This window comes from Rattus norvegicus, chromosome 13, assembly GCF_036323735.1.
Source record: "Rattus norvegicus strain BN/NHsdMcwi chromosome 13, GRCr8, whole genome shotgun sequence".
NCBI lineage: Eukaryota > Metazoa > Chordata > Mammalia > Rodentia > Muridae > Rattus > Rattus norvegicus.
In genome coordinates, this window is record NC_086031.1 from 81,775,223 (window position 1) to 81,793,889 (window position 18,667).

Sequence of the window (18,667 nt, forward strand, 5' to 3'; positions counted from 1 at the left end):
TGGGAGGCTGGAGGCTAGCCCACTTCCTGCCTTTCATCCAATGAACCATCGCTCACCACCCCCCAATGGATACCTCAAAGGCCAAAGTCATGGTCTAAAAACAATTCTACATAGTAAAATAAAACAGCAATGATTTATAAAAGATTTTACAAAAGGCTTCCACATGCATTTTCTTGTCCACAGGTGATCTTAGAAGAAATGTTGTACGATGATGGTTGTGGTGTTACTGTCGCCATTTTACAAATAGCAAGTCGACACCAAAAAGGTTAAATGGAATATCCACAGGCACACAGACAGAAAAATGCCAAGAGCCAGGATTCAAACTGGGCCTTTTGGCTTAAACCCTCATGTTCTTCCTCTGTATCATGCTGTCCCTTAGTTTACCCCTTAGCACAAAGGAGAAGAAAGAGAAGGAGGAAAGCAAGTCACTGTCACCTGCACAATCCCGTAGTCCTCCCCTGCCTACCAAGTGGAGTCATTAAACATGAGAGAATGAAAGCTGTTTTCTTCCTCAAAGAACCTTGCAATCCCCAGGGAGGTTGGCCCAGAAAAAATGCCTGTCAGGGACCGTGGTGTGGGGGAGGCGGCTGTCATTTGTAATTAATGGAGTAGGAACGCTGTTCCCCTGGTCTCTGAATCCCTTAAACACCACAAGTACAAAGACAGGCAGGAAGCATGCATCTTACAGTTGAGGTCCCAGCTGAGCACTGCCTGCCACCCGTGGTCCCTCAATGCGCACACAGGAGCAGCCCATGGGGCGGAGGCAGTGGAAACAATGGCTTTCCAAGGCCTTCTTGGCACACTGAATGTTCTTGTTAAGAGCAGAGGGCACAATTAAACATTGATAGAGTCAGCTCCCAACTGAGTTGAAAAAAAAAAAAAGATATAAACACACATACACACACATGGACAAAGACCTACCGCGCGCGCGTGCGCACCCGCGCGCACGCACACACACACACACACACACACACACACACACACACACACACACACACTTTCCAAGCTGAAAAGAAAATTAATCAAAACCCCAATGAGTGCCTGAACTCTATAATTAAGCCTAAATGATCCTTAGACAGAACAGGAGCTGGCTGAACCAGCTCAGTGAGCAAGCACACAGATATTTTTACCACAGACTCTTACTGCCATTAATTTCTTTTGAGATCTTGAGTACATCTGGTCCCCATTTCCCTGGTTAGGACATCTGCCTATACAAGGTTATCGGACCATTCTCAAGCACTTTAACAGGAACTCCTGTGGGGCGGTGTGGTATCATCCCCAGGTCAGTCTCCTATAACAGCCCATCACTAGTCTCAGTAGACATTGGGGTGATCTCTGAAACGCTCCAGAGAACCTCAATTCAGCACTGCCTGACGTGAGACATTGCCCTATCTGTAGACACTCTGTGCTGGAGCTAGTTAATGAGCCCTCAGGCTTCACCTACTTGGAAACCCAAAGCCTCATTCAGTCTCTCTGAAGTGAAGCCTGGTATCAGAGAAGGTCGGAGACCTCTCAGCTCCCCAGCATGAGCCAGTTGGCTGAGAGAAGCCTAAATCCAGGCAGAGGCAGGAAAGGATGAAAAGGAGAATGCCACACGGTCTTGCAGGTAGCTAAAATTTCGTGAAGTCTTTAGGAAGGGACAGGTGGTTGTGTGGCGGGGCCAGATGGAAAATCCCAGCACAACTTGCTGGGTTGGAATGGCCACAAAATCCATCATCCCATAACAGCGGCATCTTCATTCTGTGCTCATGTAGCAGACAGACAGACAGACAGACAGACAGACACACACACACACACACACACACACACACACACACACATGCTGACCTGTCCATCCCTACAGTTTTGGCTAGGGACTTACAATTTATAAGCCACTTTACCGATTTGTCATCTTGAAGCACATAAAATGAGGAAGTGTACTTCTTACACTGCACACACACACATCCCAGGCTATCTCAGTGATGGCACTGTGATTGGGTATGGCCTCTCTCTCTGCATCTGCCTATAGTGAGCCCTTTATCTGTGGTCTCTCTTGGACCAGTTTCAGAGTTTTCTTGAAGCCTGCCCCAGTCTCCTTCTCATGCCTAGAGCCTCTTTGATCTCTAAGCCCACATTTGGCTAGCTTACCTAAAAAATGTGGTTTTATCCTTAAAACAACTGAGTGCTGATTCAGAAATACCTAGTGGAGGGACACACACAAAACACACATACACATACACACACACACACACACACACACACACACACACCATACAGGCACACAACACACATAGAGGAGGGAGGAGAAAGAGCGCATAGCAGAGCCCAGTGGCACATGGCATTTTAAGGAATATGGACAGATCTGTGATAGCTTTATTGAATCAGGGGCTGGATAAAGGCCAGCATTACTGGAGCAAGAAGGAGATGAAAATGAGGACAGGATGCTTCATCACTCTGTAGGCCTAGGGTGAATGTGAGCCAAGCAAGGCACCCTAGACCCAAGGACTTCTAGAATTTAAAGAGATACTCACTCGTGGTCCTGTGCAGGTTTCTGTGAAAGCCAGCCTTTTGGGTGTTTGCCTCCTTCCCAGGCTTCCCTCCTTACACTCAGCCCCACTTCCCATCCACCTCTAATTCTCTGCTTCCACACGAGAAGAGCAAAGCAGAGGAGGTATCATGGGATATCTCTAAAAGCTCACTCTTCCAACAAGCCTTTCTGTGGAGTGTCCTACAGACTTGACAAAATGGAACCCTTGCTCTCAGGGACAGTGCTCACAGGAAGCTGTAGGGCGCACTCACTCCCATTGGGTCATACATTGTGAGGAAGCCCAGGACTTCCTCAGGGTTTCAGAGTCATCTCTCTAACCAGTACATCAACCAGGCTAACTAGTCTGACCCCTCTCTAGTCCTTAAGGGTAGCTAAGTGGCAGGGCAAGCATGCTGTCCCAAAGGAGCACAGAGAAACCCTGCAGCCCCATCAGTATGTACCCAGCACTTGGGTGGAAGAGACAGTGGCTAACTCTCCATCTGCTGGGTCCCCTTTGCCCCACCCTAGAAACCAATTACAGTATTTCACACAGATATGATCCAATGAAATGTTACTTGTAAAACATAAAAAAAAATTAAAAAAATAACAGGAGAGATAATACATGCACTTCAGGCTGAGAGCTATTTCATTAAATTGGGCTTTGAAAGCAAGATAGCCAATTAAATTATTTCTCACTCCGCTCCCTCACGCAACAGAAACTACAGGAAGCTATTACTTCTAATTGATTAGAGAAAGACTAAGCACACGCATATCAGATGAACGGGAGACACTTCCCCACCTGTCTATGCTTGTGCATACACATGGGCATGCACACAGGACACGCATCAGAAAACTAAGGGCTTTCTCTACTAAAGAATTCCATGGGCTTTCTTAAACAGACAAAAAATTTCTAGGTCCAGGAAAATCAAAGGATTTGATTTTCCACTGACAAAAATCAAAGGATTCCTTCCTTGAGCACATTCATGAGAAGGGAAACAGGACACTTCTTATTAATAAAATAAACAGCTTTGAAGTTGGTTTAATTACAAACTTTCTGCACGAAAAAAAAAGGGTCTTGTGTTTTTGCCGTTGGTAAAGTGGGCATTTCCACCCAGCCCTCCCTGTACATACCAAACATAATGTTCAGTGACACAGACTAACCTGGGGACCTGATCTCCTGAGGCCTGGATTTGAATTATATCAGATTGACCTCCACTCATTTCTGTGTGACACGGGAAGGAGGTCCCTTCTCAGTGTCACGTGCGCCCCACAAAATGTTTAAGCTCCTGAGAACACTCCACAGAGATCTGTGAGCTGCTTGTGCCTTGCCTTAGGGAAACTAATGGGCAAAAGTCAACCACACAGTTAAAATGTTTTCTGCTAAGGCATCACTAGTAACTAACGCAGGGAACGGAACTGATATGCTAATGGTGTAAGGACTGACGTAAAGGACAAATAATAAAGGGCACGGCTGCTAAGGCAAGCTGCTTGGCGGTGTGACTCTTGCCCATGAGCATCTGTGTGGGGTGCTCTGTAAACATCAAGTACGCTACGAGCTCTGCTCAGGCCTCTGCTCACATGTGCTAACCTCGTACCCAACCTCCTCCCCTTTCCTGCTATGCTTGTCCTGTGTGATGCCAGGTATCGAGGGCTGGCAGAGTGTTGCACACTCCGCACCTCTCACCCATGCTGACTAATCACATTCCTGCAGAAATGGGAACTGGCATCTACAGAATAGCGTAGCTGCTATTCTGGTGAACAGGGTACACGGAGGAACGCTTTCTAAGACACATTTTAGACCAGCCCCTGTTCGTATATGTCATGGGTTTATCTTCTGAATTCGGAGTATCATGACAGGTTTATTTAACCATCTACATAAATATTTTGGGATTTTCCTTCCTAAAACTGAAGCCATATATATAATCCTAGAAGGCAAAGTTATGTTACCTAATGCGGAATCACAGAAACGTGTGCCATAGCAATGCTGTAGTCAGGTCCAGCGCACACAAAATCTAGACAGGGGACAAGGCTCATGGAGAAAGCATGAGAATTTGAGATCGATACCAGACGCTCACCTAAAAGCCATGCACGAGAGCATGCATCTATATCCCAGTGATAGAGGAGGCTGGCAGTGAGGAAGATCACTGACTAGCTTGCTGGCTAGACAGCTTAGCTAGACTAGTGTGCTCCAGGCTCAGAGAGATCCTGTCTCAAAATATAACATGTAGAACTACTGAGAAAGACACCCAATGTAAACCTCCAGCCTCCACATGCATGTGCACACACATGTAGACACATGCACTTATACACATATGTACATACCTCCACACGCGCGCATGCGCGCACGCACACACACACACACACACACACACACACACACACACACACACACACACACAAATTCAGGAAAGAAAAGGGTTCCCATAATTGGACTTTATCTCAGAACAACTTCCTTCATGCATTCAAAAATGGTTTTTATTTTATTTTTAAAATTGGGTTCGTCCACTTCTTTAGGGCTTCAGCTGTTGCATAAAGCAGTATTTACAAGTGTTCCCCCAAAGAAGAGCTGCTGTATATTTTCTTTCTAAAGGAAAGTTGATTGACTACTTTAAGTTGAATGATATAGACACATAGTCAAGGAGGCTTTGGCAACATTGGCATATGGTCCATGAGAGAAATCCTGCTATCACCAAAGAGCTCCAGTGCATCCAATGAGCCCTGTTTCTGCAAACCTCTGTGCCTGGAATACTAAGGAGCAGTGTATGAGTCCCCACCCATCCCTGTAGATCCTTTTGTGCTTTCCTAATAGGCTGAACACAAAAATGACTTGGAATCCCTTTATATTGTTTTAGTTTTTAATCTCCTAAGAATAGATGAAAGTTACAGAGCTCCTTTATAGAAAAATGTATATGAAGCTACTCAAAATTTGCACAAATTTTAAGCTATCATCCCTGGCTGGATTATGAACATCTGCTTTTAAGGAACAGTGTTTCCTCAGCCACTGTCTTAATGCACACTGTTTGCATGTTTCCGTGTCCACATGCAGGTCTCCTAGTAGGACAAGGCTAGCCCACCCAGCAAGCAGAACCACATGGCAAGACACTGAGGAGGAGGATATGAGCTATGGCTGGTGGCTCAAGAAGCTGACGCCCTGGACAGCTGACTTCCTATTAAACAAGAGTGCCATCTTGCCAGTCTCTTCACCACCCCTCCTATCCTGTGACCAGTACCTCCTATCCCCAGCACGTGTGTCCAACCAGGCTAACTGGTTGGCTCATGGGGGAGCTTTGTTAAAGTGGAAGTTGTGCCTGCTGCACCTTTTATGTGTGGAAAGATTGAGTTCATCTAGACCTTCTGCTCATCCCCTCCCTCCACATGAAGCCTACCAAGGACAAGACTGCTCATCCTGGACTGAAGAGACCCCACACACAGCCCAACCCTGACTCCCAAGCCTGCCACCCCACCCAACGTTATGGGGTGTGAGAATATATATCTCCCCTTCTCATCTCTCTTCTCTATGTGGATAGCCAATGTCAATCATCCCCTGAGGTGTCTCTAAGGTCTTTGGAAGGCAACTGTTTGCCTTACCATGGACAGGCTTGGTGACTTCAAGATGACCAAGAGTAGCATTTATATCACCAAGATCAGTAGAATGAGAGCAGAACTTCCCCAACAGGGCAAAAGTGCTGTATGCTATTCTACCAATTGTTTTATTTATTGGTATGCTCCCTTGTTTATTCTTTTGTTTGTTTAATTATTTATTTATGGAACCTGTATTTATTATATATCAGAAAATCTTCCTCCATCTTTCAAACATCAGCTCCAAATTTGTCTTCTCGGTCCCCTCACAGAGCACAGTAAATGATTCCTCTTTGAAGCCACAAAAAAAGAGAGAACTTCTTCTCCCTAGTCCCAAATACTTCTACCCTAGCCAGATTTTCAACCCAAAATGAGATCAGAATCTACCAGCTAGTTTTAAGCTGTACAGCCACACAAACCAGCACAGGTTCCACTGTCCCGACAGAAACAGTCTTCCACGCCCCCCTGCTTTTGCGCTGTTTTGACTTCCATTCCTTCACAAGCCCATGCAAGACTAACCACCTAATTCCAGCCTGACTGTACAGAGTGCTTGACACCAGACACACATCAGAATCTTTGTTGGGTGCTTAAAGCCACCTGCCTGAGTTCCACCTCAATGTGTCCATAGCAGAATCTCTGAGGGGCTGAGCAACAGAGGTCTTCTTAGTTGCCCAGATTATTCTAACTTGTAAATGCAGTTGATAAAAAAAAATTTCTACTGTCTTCTTCATCCCCAACCACCTCCAACATCCCTTCTTACTTTAGTTCCCAAACTTTCTCTGGACTCCTCATTTCTTAGTCTCTTTTCCTCATGTAACCTTCCCCCCCACCCCAAGCCCATTGGCACCATCAACATGAACAGACTCCAAAGAGGTGACTGGTCCTAAGAGTCACACCAGAAGCCGATGCCTGCACTTGACCCTCTTAGAAGCAAATCTTGTTCCCTGCCCAGAGTCACTTTCCATCTGCACACTCCTTATCACACATGCCTCCCTCCAAGAGGTTAAAGGTTAACACGGCTATTCCTCTGTATTCCAATCTTAAGGAAAAGCTCATTCCAGTCTTTCTAAGCCAATGGTTGGATGTTTCTGCAGAGCAACACGAATTACCTGAGGTTAATTTCCTGGTAACAGAAAGGGTTATCTTGTCCCCCAAATAGTCCCTTGCCCAGTGACCTGATAGCAATCCCCTGGCACACAAATGATAGCTGACTGAGAAGAGACTTCTCACCCCTCATGTTGACAAGTTCTCAAACGATGAATATAAGTGAAGGTGTGTGTGTCTGTGTCTGTGTCTGTGTCTGTGTCCACGTATGTGTGTGTGTGTGTGTGTGTGTGTGTGTGTGTGTGTGTGTGTGTGTGTACTGCCTTCACATAAACTACTAGATGGACCTACAGAGATGCTGAACTTCAACTTCACAGTTTTGACATTTACTTGAGAACAATCAAGAACTCGTGCTGTCTTTCACTCAGTGGATTCACTTCACTCCTTTCCTCAAAGACCCAAGTGAATTCCGTAGCAGCGCTTCATGCAGAATGATATAATGTCTGAGAACTTTTGAGTGTGTTAGAGACTGTATATGTCATATGCACAAGAGAGTGCCCAGGATAGAAAGAGTTCATCTTCCTATTCCACCTCCAGCATCTAAACAGGTTCCCAGAGCAAGTAGATTTCTCCTGCATTCATAGCACCATGCCTTCTTGCCCCATTAATCAGACTGTCCTGCACCAAGTCCCATCTCTCAGGGTCCCTGCTCTCTGATAGGCAACAGTTCAGTCAGTGGGTGCTAAAGAGTTGAGCGTTACACTTCTTAGGTGACATTTACCTTTTAATTGGGGCTATAGACAATGCCTTAATCTGAAGGAGTAGCTTGAATGCTGGGAATTTCAGGTGCAGAAGTGGGCCAGTAAGAGAGATAGGTTTTTTTTCCTTAGGAGGGCATTTTAGAGCCTCCCCTCCCCAGTACCCATCTTTAAAGTGAGTTCATAAGTACATGAGCACAAGCAAGCACACTTACCTACATTCACATCCCATAATTTTGGAATACCTCCCTTGCATTGGCCCTATCTTTAAACATAAAAATAAATTAAAAATGAACCAGCTAAATTAATTTAAACCTCACTGGGAAATGCAGCCTATTTTTTCACCGGCCACCAGCCATCTGGTCTACCCCACCCTGCTCCATTTCCTTCCTGCTCCTTCTCTTTTTGGCTACTGGCCTATCAGTTAATTTATGTGTATATGTACTCTGCTCTTCCCTTGCTTCCCCCTAAATGTATTTCCCCCCTTGGATTTGTGTTGTTTTTGGTGTTGTGAAGGACAGCAGTGGAGGCTAAGAGCATGAGCATGTGTGTGTGTCACTGAAGACAGAGAAGCCAGGTATTCTGCTACAGTTTGAAGAATAATGCCACAAAGGAAGAAATGAAAGCTGGCTCTGCAGAGTGCCTTAAAAATGACTTTAATTAGGAAATTCTGAGTTGTCAGTCTTTGGATGTTACATAAACTCAATGGATGTTGCATTTCACTTCTCTGGGATTTAAAAAAAAGTTAAATACAGTATGTATTCAACAATGACAATCAAGTATATTCTCTCTTTAATTTAGTCCTTAAAAGATTTAGTATCGAGGAGGTCTGGGAGACTGGGACTGGAGAGATGGCTCAGGGGTTAAGTACTTACTGCTGCTCTTCAGGGGGACCAGAGTTCATTTCCCAGCATCCATGTCAGGTGGTCCACAGCTACCTGTAGCGCTAGCTCTAGGGGATATGTAGACACATATGCATACACACACATGCACAGCGAGGGAAGAAGGGGGAGGAAATTGGGAGGGAGCTACACATACTCATAAATAAAATAAATCATTTTGTTTATTATTTAGTGCTTGGTTTTTCATAAAGAACATGGGAAAGCTACAAGCATATACAAGCTCTGGGGTGTGCAGGGGTAAAAAAGTCAGGTCCTGCATATTTAAGAAAACTGCCAATGAAGGCCTCATACCACAGCCAGGTTCCATTCAGTGGGCAATTTTGCAGTGAGAAAGAAACAGACTATCCTGAGCAAGGAAAGAAAGATATTTCCCCCTTCTCCCTGATGGTACACTATTGGTCTTCATCTGTTGAGACTGCCATAATAAAATGTCCCTAACTAGGTGGCTTATATACAAACAACATTTATTTCCCAAGGCCTAGAGGCTGAGAAGTCCATTATCAAGTTCCCTGCACACTTAGGGACTGTTAAGGATCCACTTGCTAGTCCATGGACTGCCTTCTCCTATGTTCACATATAATAGAAGAGTGAACAGGCCCCTTTGGTCCTCTTCATAAGGGCACTAATCCAGATCACAAGTACTCCTTTCTCTTGATTCCATCGCCCCTCAATGCCCCACCTTTGACATTATCATCTTAGGGATTAGGATTCAAGTATATAAATTGGGGGAGGATAACTAGTATCAGCCCACATCACTATCGTAGTCTCTGCTTTGGAAAGTTGGATAAATATTCCAGGAATGCAGAGGCTCTCCCTTGTTACCACTTCTTCTCAGAGAACCCCCACCTTTGCCACCCAAGGAACTAACCCAAAGCTAGTTATTGTGAAGTGGTTGAGTTCTTGAAGGCAGTTGAGTTTCTACACTGATACCTTCTCCTCAGAAGGTTAAATTTCTAAAAGATTAGATATCCTCCAAGCAAGAATTGGAGAGGCAGAGTTGAGAGTGAGGTCCTTACATGCTCTCGAATTCTGAGATGTCCGTCTAGTTGGGAAGAAGCTGAAGGTCCCAGCTCTATCAGTCCTCTCCCCTATCTCTTCCACCACCTGCACCTTAGTCCTGCCTTGCTGGCTGGTGCATGGCTGCTGTCACTCAGCTAATAGCTGCTCCCTCTTACAGCCAAGTCTATTATGGTAATTTTCCACAAGAGGTATGACCCTTCTCTAGGGATAGTAGTTTTAAGAAGACTGAGAGTCACTAATTCATATTCAATTTATCCTTCTCTTTCCCTCCTTCCCTCCCACTCCCTCCCCCCATATGCATCAAAACAGCAAGGAGACACAGATACAGAGAAAAAGATAATAGTTTCCACTAATCACACCTCTGTCAGACACAAATCATGAACTCAAATGGATGAGGGCATAGTTTTTAAGCATTTGTATTCTTAAGCTAAAATAGCCCCATCCTCCCAAGTCAGCAGGGCACTGCATAGTCAAATCTGTAGGGAACAGTTCCACAAACAACTTACAAAAGGGAGTCCTGTGTCATCCTCACCAGACAGCATGATCATATATGTAAAGATACTTGCTGGATATGCATAAGACCATGGGTCAATTCCTAGCACCACTACCTACACACACACACACACACACACACACACACACACACACACACACACACACACACACTTAAAGAATATCTGTACCTTTTCTAGTTCATTCATATTAAACAATCAACAGTGATCCAGGCATTCCCAAGCCCACTGTAGCATGTATTATGTATATACACAAAGCTGTTCTGTAAGGGCAAGGCTCAGGGAAATGTAGCAACAGTTGAGGCAAACTGAAAATATAAGTAGTATTCATTTCCCATTTTAAAAGAGCTGGGAAGTTTTGCATTGAGTTCTGTGATGACTTGGGAGAAGGAACAGGTATGTTCCTGATTTTCAAGAAACTAAACTACCATATATTGAAAGAAGAGACTTTGGGAACTAAAAGAATAGTCAACATACAGAAGTGGCACAACATGTCTAAATATCTTGGGCTACAAATATGGTCACATAAAGTGTATTACATATTAATTACCGAAACCCTTTCATGTTCTCATAGAAGAAATGCTGTAATGAATCCCTTTCTGAAGTTGCTCTACCACTCACCACCATTTTCCCCCAAACCCTATCCCCTTAACCCTATTCAGAAAAAGAAAACATAGGGTTCTGTCAGCTGTTCCTTCTAACCTGTACCTTCCCCACCCACTGCCTGAAGCAGCACAGAAGTTCATGGCAGTCGGGTTGCCCAGGACACTGGCTGAGCATGCCACTCACTGTCATGCCACTCACTGCCCTCAAAGCATAAGGATGTCAAGAGAGTCAGAACTTGAATTTTACCACATCAAAAGCTTGAGCTTTTTCCCCTCCACAACACAATGACCCTCCACATATTTCTTAGGCTCTGAGCTGAAGTCCAGACCCCTGGGAGACTCTAATGTCCAACCCAACTTCAAACCTTGGGAAGATGAATTAAGCTTTTTTTTTTTTTTTTTTTTTTTTTTTTGCCTCCCAAGATGTCCCAGGTTCCCTTGGCAAGTTAATCTCTTTCTTCCACACCCCCTGTGCTCTCTTTCACCAAGGGATCCTATATTTGCATAACTAAAGGCTCCTGGTGATCTAGTGATCTACCTAGTAAAAGGATTGCCTTTCTATAGGACTGCCATCTAAACAGATAGACTCTATCCCTCTGAGAAGCTCTTTTCCAGTGGGGGAAAAATCTATACAATAAGAAAATTATATACTAGAGAGTATGGAAAGGACAGATAAGGGGAAGGGAGAAGATTGGGGGTGTTCTGTCTGAATTCTACTAAAAGTAGCTGTCAAATAAACTTACTACTAAGAATGATGTTAGCTTCCTCAGGTCCCCTCTGAATCTCTGCAGTCATGGGCATGATAGTCCATAGAAGCCTCAGCTCCATTACACATTACACAACAGAAACAAGTTTATTGCCTCTTACCATTGCAGCAACCCATGGAAACTATTTACTGCAGGAGGGCGGGGGAGGGAAAGAGAGAGGGAGAGGGAGAGGAAATGACTCTGTCAAAGTCACACAAAGTCAGACATTGGAATAAGGATCCCAGTATGGCTGTTGTGACTCTACTATATGATTTTTCTCAATGCTGTTGTAAAGAGAACAAGACACAATTCCAGAATTGAGACCCAGGCTAGGCATTTAGGTCAATGGGTGGAGTGATAGCCTAGCATCCTAAAATTGAGATCCAGAATGCAGAATGGCTTCTTGCTAGGTGTATAAAACATTGATGGGCTCCCTGCAAAAATAAGGTAAGATATGAAATTCTAATATAAACTATTAGACACAGAACAAATATGAGATTCAGGGGCAGCTCTGTATGCTGTCTCAAAATGCCACTTAACCTACTGTCTGTGTGATTCATTAAGTAAATAAATATAATTAAAGGGAGCTGTTTTTATAACATGCTACACACAATTCCCAAAGCAATTAGTCGAGCTGAAAAAATTAAAACAGTATATATTTTCTGTCTATAAACCAATTATCTGATTCACATGGATTCAAAGCAAACCCACTCCCAAGGTGTTTTCTAAAAGTGTGTGCATAATTGCCCTAAATATATGGAGGGAGCACCAGCCCATGGCCTTATATGAGTCTCTGAGCTCTGTTCACAGCACCCAGGAGTGAAGAAAAGAACATTCATGTGAGACCGTTCCATGAAAGCTAAGTGTAGCTGAGAGTACCCAGTGAAATGTGCTGTGTGTTTGCAGAACCCTGCTTCCTCTTTGCTACTCTAGTCATCCGAGTCTTTCTATGCCGTAAGGCAGCTGGTACCAAGTCTGGCATCTAAGCTGCTGAATAAGACCGCCCTGCATCGGGGCAGGCTCAGAAGAAACAAATTCTAAGAAGAAAAACCAATTCTACTCTCTGACAGGGTCCCGAAATTGAGCTAGCTTCTTTGAGAGAGATATTGTAGCCTTTGAAAAAACTACATTATAATCTGAAAAATAGAGAGAGAAGAAAGAACACATACAGACAACACAGAAGAATGAAAGTAAATCTCATCTTCGCAGGACTGCCAAATGTTGCCAGCCCTTTCTCCCCAAAGTCAGCGCATTGGACTCTACAACAAGGAAAGTCAACCTCACCGTCACCCTGCCAGCGTGGGGATGGACACAAATGTCTGCACTGCCTCCCTTGAGTCTCTCCTGATTGTGATTCCAAGAGAAATTAGAAAGCAAGCACACAGAAGACAGCGATGTACACGAAACCGGTGGGTGAGTTTCGCTTTCAGGCAGAGAACATCTCCAGGACAGAGAAAGTAGAGGTAGAGGAGAAGGACGGACTCCAGAGAATAAGAGGTGCTAAGAGTCACGGTAGCCTCCAAATTGAAAACTCCCGTCCCAGCATAAGAGAAAATGTAGTTTAAGCTCTTTTGCTCCCAATTCCAGGAAGTCCGTGTTGTAGCAATGACCCTCCCTGGGGAGGTTATTTATGTTGTTTTCTATGGCTTTGGAAAGGTGCAGAGAAATGGGCTCCCAGTGAAACTGTTGGTAGCTTTTGTGAAGGTTTTGAGAGGATAAAGAAAACGGTTCCTGTTTCTCTTTCTCTTCCGGTCCCAGGCGCTGCGGGAGCCGCAGCTTACCGTGCAGACATGGCCAAGTCCAAGAACCACACCACACACAGCCAGTCCCGCAAATGGCACAGAAATGGCATCAAGAAACCCCGGTCACAAAGATATGAATCTCTTTAGGGGGTCGACCCCAAGTTTCTGAGGAACATGAGCTTTGCCGAGAAGCACAACAAGAAAGGCCTGAAGGAGATACAGGCCAACACTGCAAAGGCAGTGAGTGCTCGCGCAGAGGCCATCAAGGCCCTGGTGAAGCCTCAGGCTGTCAAGCCCAAGGTGCCAAAGGGCTCCAGCCCCAAACTCAACCGTCTGGCTTTCATCACTCACCCCAAGCTCAGGAAGAAGATTCAAAGCTACATGGCCACGGGTCGTAGGCTCTGCCAACCAAAGCCCGAGATTCAAACCAAGGCAGAGGCTAAGGCCCAGGGTGCAGCTCCAGCCCAGGCTCCCAACGGTCCCCAGACCCCTGTGAAGGCCCCATAGTAAAGGGACAAGAAAAAAAATAACTTGAGACAAGAAAAAAAAAAGAAAAGAAAACGGTTCCTAGTGGAGAATCTTGTTGTAAAAAATCTGAGTTGCTCCCTTCCTTGCATTCTCCTCTGACCCACAATGGAAAGTCCATAAGACAAAGAAGGCAGAGTTGGTCCTGGCAACATCTCAGTTAACCCTGGCTCTTTCTTCTAAACACCAGGTATTAAACTGATGTTTAATGGTCTCTCATTTTGGATGGGAGATTCCCAAGGTCTGTGCCCCTCCCTGCAAGCACCCACAAATACCACTGAAGATATGGAGGAATAACACAAGTCCCAATCAATAGATCCCTAAGCTCATCCACATGCCTGCTTGCTCAGAGACTGAGCCTCAGCCCTACTTGAGCTCCTTTCTATCTTCAGACCCCCAGAAAATTATGGCTCTTTCTGTCCTGCACAGTAGGTGCTGAAGCTGATCAGGCCTCCAGGATATCTGAGTATAATGAGACAGTCATAGGGTGGTTGGTTTTAAAGAGACTCCAGGCTGGCTTATGCTATCTACAGAGAAAGATCCTAATCCCAGCTTCTTCCTCAGTCTAGCTCGTCACAGTTTATTCCTGGGAATGTTCTAGCAACACAATCCTCATTTTCCCCCCAAAGACTGGGGAAGTCTGAGTTGACAGAATGAGAATCAAAATCAGTCCTAGGTGACACGAGTCTGGAGGGGGGGAGGGGGGAGATGAGCCATTCATTCAGTAATCAGACAGCCTGAATTCAAGCAGACAAGAGGAAAGTAAAAGCAGTGTTTGTGGAGTGTGCATGCTGCTCCTGCCTCTCTCTGTCCTGCCAACTAAGGGCCTTCTTGCTGCTGAATAGCACCTTGTATCTTCATTGCCCTAGGACACGACTACCACAGGTCGTAAGATAGTAAGGAGAGGGGCCCAACCATTCCAAAACACCAGCAGGCACCCATTACTCAGGAGAACAAAAGAAAAGTGCCCTCTCTCAGCCCTGCAGCACCTAGGTGAGCCTGGGACTAGCCTCTGGTCAAGGGATGTGATACCCTGAGGAAAGGACCACGGGCCTTAGAGTCCAGGGAATGTTGTCTGAAGGCCAGGCACAGGATTTCCTAGTTAGTCAGTCTCCCTTGATGCACAACCACACCCCAGCCTGTGTCAGCAAACACACAGGATGAGCCTGTGTTCCTCATTTGATCCTGGAAACAATGGATACACTGTTCTCTTTATCCAACGAAATGTGGGACACATCTACCTGAGACAGGCTGACTCCATGACAGGCTTCAAATTGGCAGTTTTGGAGACTCAGCCTAAGAACTAGGCAAGCCCAGGCAAGTCAGTTACTAGGAGGGGAAAAAAAAAAAAAAAAAAAAAAAAAAAAAAAAAAACAGGCTTCGGGCAGCTAGTCCGAAAACCAACCTGCCATCAGAAACCCCACCCCCACCCCAGTTACCTGGTCTGAAGCAAGGGCAGTGGGTCAGCAAGTTTCCAGCCCCCACACCCTCATAATGGATGCCCCTAGAGATGGAGCAAGATGAAGTTCGCCTACTCCGGAATCCCCTGATCTGCTTTAACTCAAGCCTGTGAGCTCACTTGGTTGTCTTGGAATGACAGCTCCCCCACATGCTGGACTTCCACAGGATAAAATGCTCCTTGCGTTTCCATACTATTTGAGTCTAGGGTATCTTTCTTCTGCGAGCGATGGGCTCTTACAAACCTTGCAACAGAACGTATCTGGGTTCCCAGGGCACAGGAGTGAAGGAGGCAGACAAATCTTTGGGAGCTTGCAATCTGGATGGGGGTTCTTAAAGGTGAAGAGTTGAAGAAACTTGGAACAATGTATGCTATGCTGGAGACGAGGGCTCTACAGGAAAGGAGAATAGAACCAGAGAACTGTATATTGATGAGAGCCTAAAGAAACATGGTGCCGGGAGATTCCCTGAGATGATGGAACAGAGTCCTAACAGAGCAAGCCGTGTAGACAGCTGAAGAAAGCACTTCCTGGGAAGAGAGAGGGAGCTACACAAGGGTCCCAGGTTGTTCCCACAGGCCTGGAACATGGGATGGTTGCAGTGGGGCAGGACTTCCCCAGAACCCTGGCCAACTGGACCCAGCACATCTCTTCATCTTCACGAGGACATAACAGGAGTCACTAGCCTCTTTGGAGAAGGTGGTACCGGCGGCCGTAGAAAAGATAAATGAAGCCCTAGCCAACAGTGCTTTTATGAGGTTTTGCAGTGTATTCCCCTACTGAAGAGACGGGGCCAAACACACTCTAGGCAAACAGTTCTCAGCCTTGCTTATCTCTTGCCAAAGGGAGAACTCAGCTATGCCATTTTGCTGCTTAGACAAAAGTCTAAGGGCTTGATCTTAGCACTGAAGACTGTTTGGCAATAGAAAGGGAAAGCCACTCTCTGTTGAGAAGGGCAGTGGTATCCACAGCCCCCCACACATGCCCAGGGAGGCCATTTCTGACGTGACATCCATCCTTCATGACATCATCCTTTAGACCTTTCCAAAGGCATAGAGCAGCCTCTGGCTTTCAGCCACCACACAGAAGCACAGCAACAGCCACTCCAGGTGCCAGGGAGGCAAATAGATTTTTCTAGGTCATTGGAGTGTGGGGAAGCAAACCCTTTGCAGGATAAATGTGGAGAATGTTTTTGTTCCATTGCCCATTTCAGACCATGTTTCCTATGGCTCTGGCTCTCAGGCAAGAGAAGCTGAGTAAAAAGCCTTGTAAGTTGAAATGACTGCCACGTAACAGTGAAAGTAAGAGTCTCTACATCACAGCATGGGCAAGAACGCAGCTGAAGTTCTGCCACAGCGGGCAGCCTTTAGTTTCCAGGAGATTCCTTACCTCTGTTGGAAACTTCACAGCACAGCCTTTACTGTCTGATTGGCTACCAGCATCCTCTGAGTCCTTGCTAGAACTGTCCATTCATCTGTACTTAGAGCAGTCCAAAGTTTCTCTAGCTGGCTTCTCCACACCTTCCTGAATCCCTTCCACGAGCCCATTCTGAAGGCTTCTCCTTGTTATCTCAGGTACAACCATACCAATGACCCACTTCTCGGCAGCCATTTTCCATTTCATCAGCTTCCTGCTGCTATGATAAAATGCCTGAGACAATCACTGTACAAGGAGGGAAGTTTTATTTTGGGCACATGAGTCTGGAGGGTTTCGTTTATGACTGTTAGGACCTGTTGCTTTGAGCCTATGATAATATGAGTTGTCTGCTGTGTTCTGTGGGATAATAGACTGTTCCTCATGATGGCTAGAATGGGAAGAAGAGGTCCCAATCCCTTCAGTGACTTACCCCTCAATGACCTAACATCCTCCTACATACTAAACCAGTGGTTCTCAACCTTTCCTAATGCTGCAACCCTTCCTAATGAGGTGATCCCCTGAACCATAAAATTATTTGTGCTGTTGCTTCATAACTGTAACTTTGCTACTGCTGTAAATTGCAATGTAAGTATCTTTGGAGATAGAGGTTTGCCCGAGGAGTCGAGACCCACAGGTTAAGAACCACTGTACTAAAAGATTAACTACCCCTCAGCAGCACCTCAGTCCAAGACCTAAGCTTATTGTCCTTTGAGAGACAGCCGGATCTAAGCCGCTGCAACGCCCATGCCATTCCGGTGTTGCTTTTCTTCAACAAGCAGCGGACTATTCACAGACCTCACTAAGTGCCAACTGCTTCAACAGTCCCCAGTTCATCTTCCAGATGACAACAGAGGAACCAATCAGCCTTCCTGGAGAGGAAACTGAGCTTCTCCAGTGTTGACTCACACCAGAGCACACAGTCCGTCAGTAGCAGTATCATTTAAAATCCAGGCCACCTGATGACAATATCAGACCCACACTCTTGACTTCCATATAAATCTTGAACAAAAACTGTCTAAGTGAGATAAGAAAGAAGTTTCCAGAAAGAAAAAAAAAGATATTCAGCATAATATTAACTGAGTGGTTTAAAGAGAAAAGCAAGCCATCTCCTCCTTCTGCGGGCCCAGAAATGGTTTTGTTATTGTTATTGCTTTGTTTGTTTTTGTGTGTTTTTTTTTTACATCTCCCCCAGATTTCCTTTGGGGTGTTAGCTCCATGGATTTCTCCCCTTTTTTTGTCATCTCCTGGACAAGCCCACGGTGAGCCTTTTTAACCTCCTGTGAACATCTCCTGTCTGAAGGGTTGTGGTGGGTCCTGTGTCTGCTCCGCCAGAGGCCACGGCTGCTGGGGAGGCAGAACACGGGAAATTTGATCATGCTTACCTCACACCCTCACTGGGCGTTGGGCCATAGGGAAGCAAGCCTCCAGACACCTCTCCAGGGGTAGAGAAGCATAGTCTGAGGTGTGGGACAGCTGGAGCTGGCTCAAGAGTCACCAGGACCTGCAGAAAGGCCAGGCTGTCAGGTTCTCAGGCTCTTGGACACCCAGGCGTTGCTGGGAGCTGCGAAAGAACTGAGAATGAAGTAGGGGCCTGCGGGTCGGATCTAGCCCCGGGTCTGGGGGCGAAATGGGGGAGCTCTGGCTGGTTCTGAAGGGTGGAGTCTTTGGCTTGAGAGTGCTGGGCTGCAGGCTTGGTAGTGGCCACAACTGGTAGCGTAGAGAGGCCTTCTATGGGAGATTAGACGGTGGCTCTATAGGCCAAGACCTTCTCCATGGCTCCCCATGGTGGTTAGCTTTAAGACATCTATTGTCATGGCAGAAAGTAGATGAGTAAAACCATACCGAACCCCACTTC

The 18,667-nt window shown here is 45.7% G+C and overlaps 1 protein-coding gene and 1 pseudogene across 1 annotated transcript in view; both read left to right on the plus strand.

Annotated features, from left to right (window-relative positions):
• Nucleotides 1–8,659, plus strand: part of Fam78b (family with sequence similarity 78, member B) — an 88,553-nt gene extending 79,894 nt beyond the window's left edge. Inside the window, exon 3 of the transcript NR_174119.1 lies at nt 5,553–8,659. The gene's annotated coding sequence lies outside the window, so the exon portion shown is untranslated. The remainder of the gene's footprint in view (nt 1–5,552) is intronic.
• Nucleotides 8,660–12,491: 3,832 nt separating this feature from the next.
• On the plus strand, nt 12,492–17,097 carry Rpl29-ps20 (ribosomal protein L29, pseudogene 20; annotated as a pseudogene).
• The last annotated feature ends 1,570 nt before the right edge of the window (nt 17,098–18,667 follow it).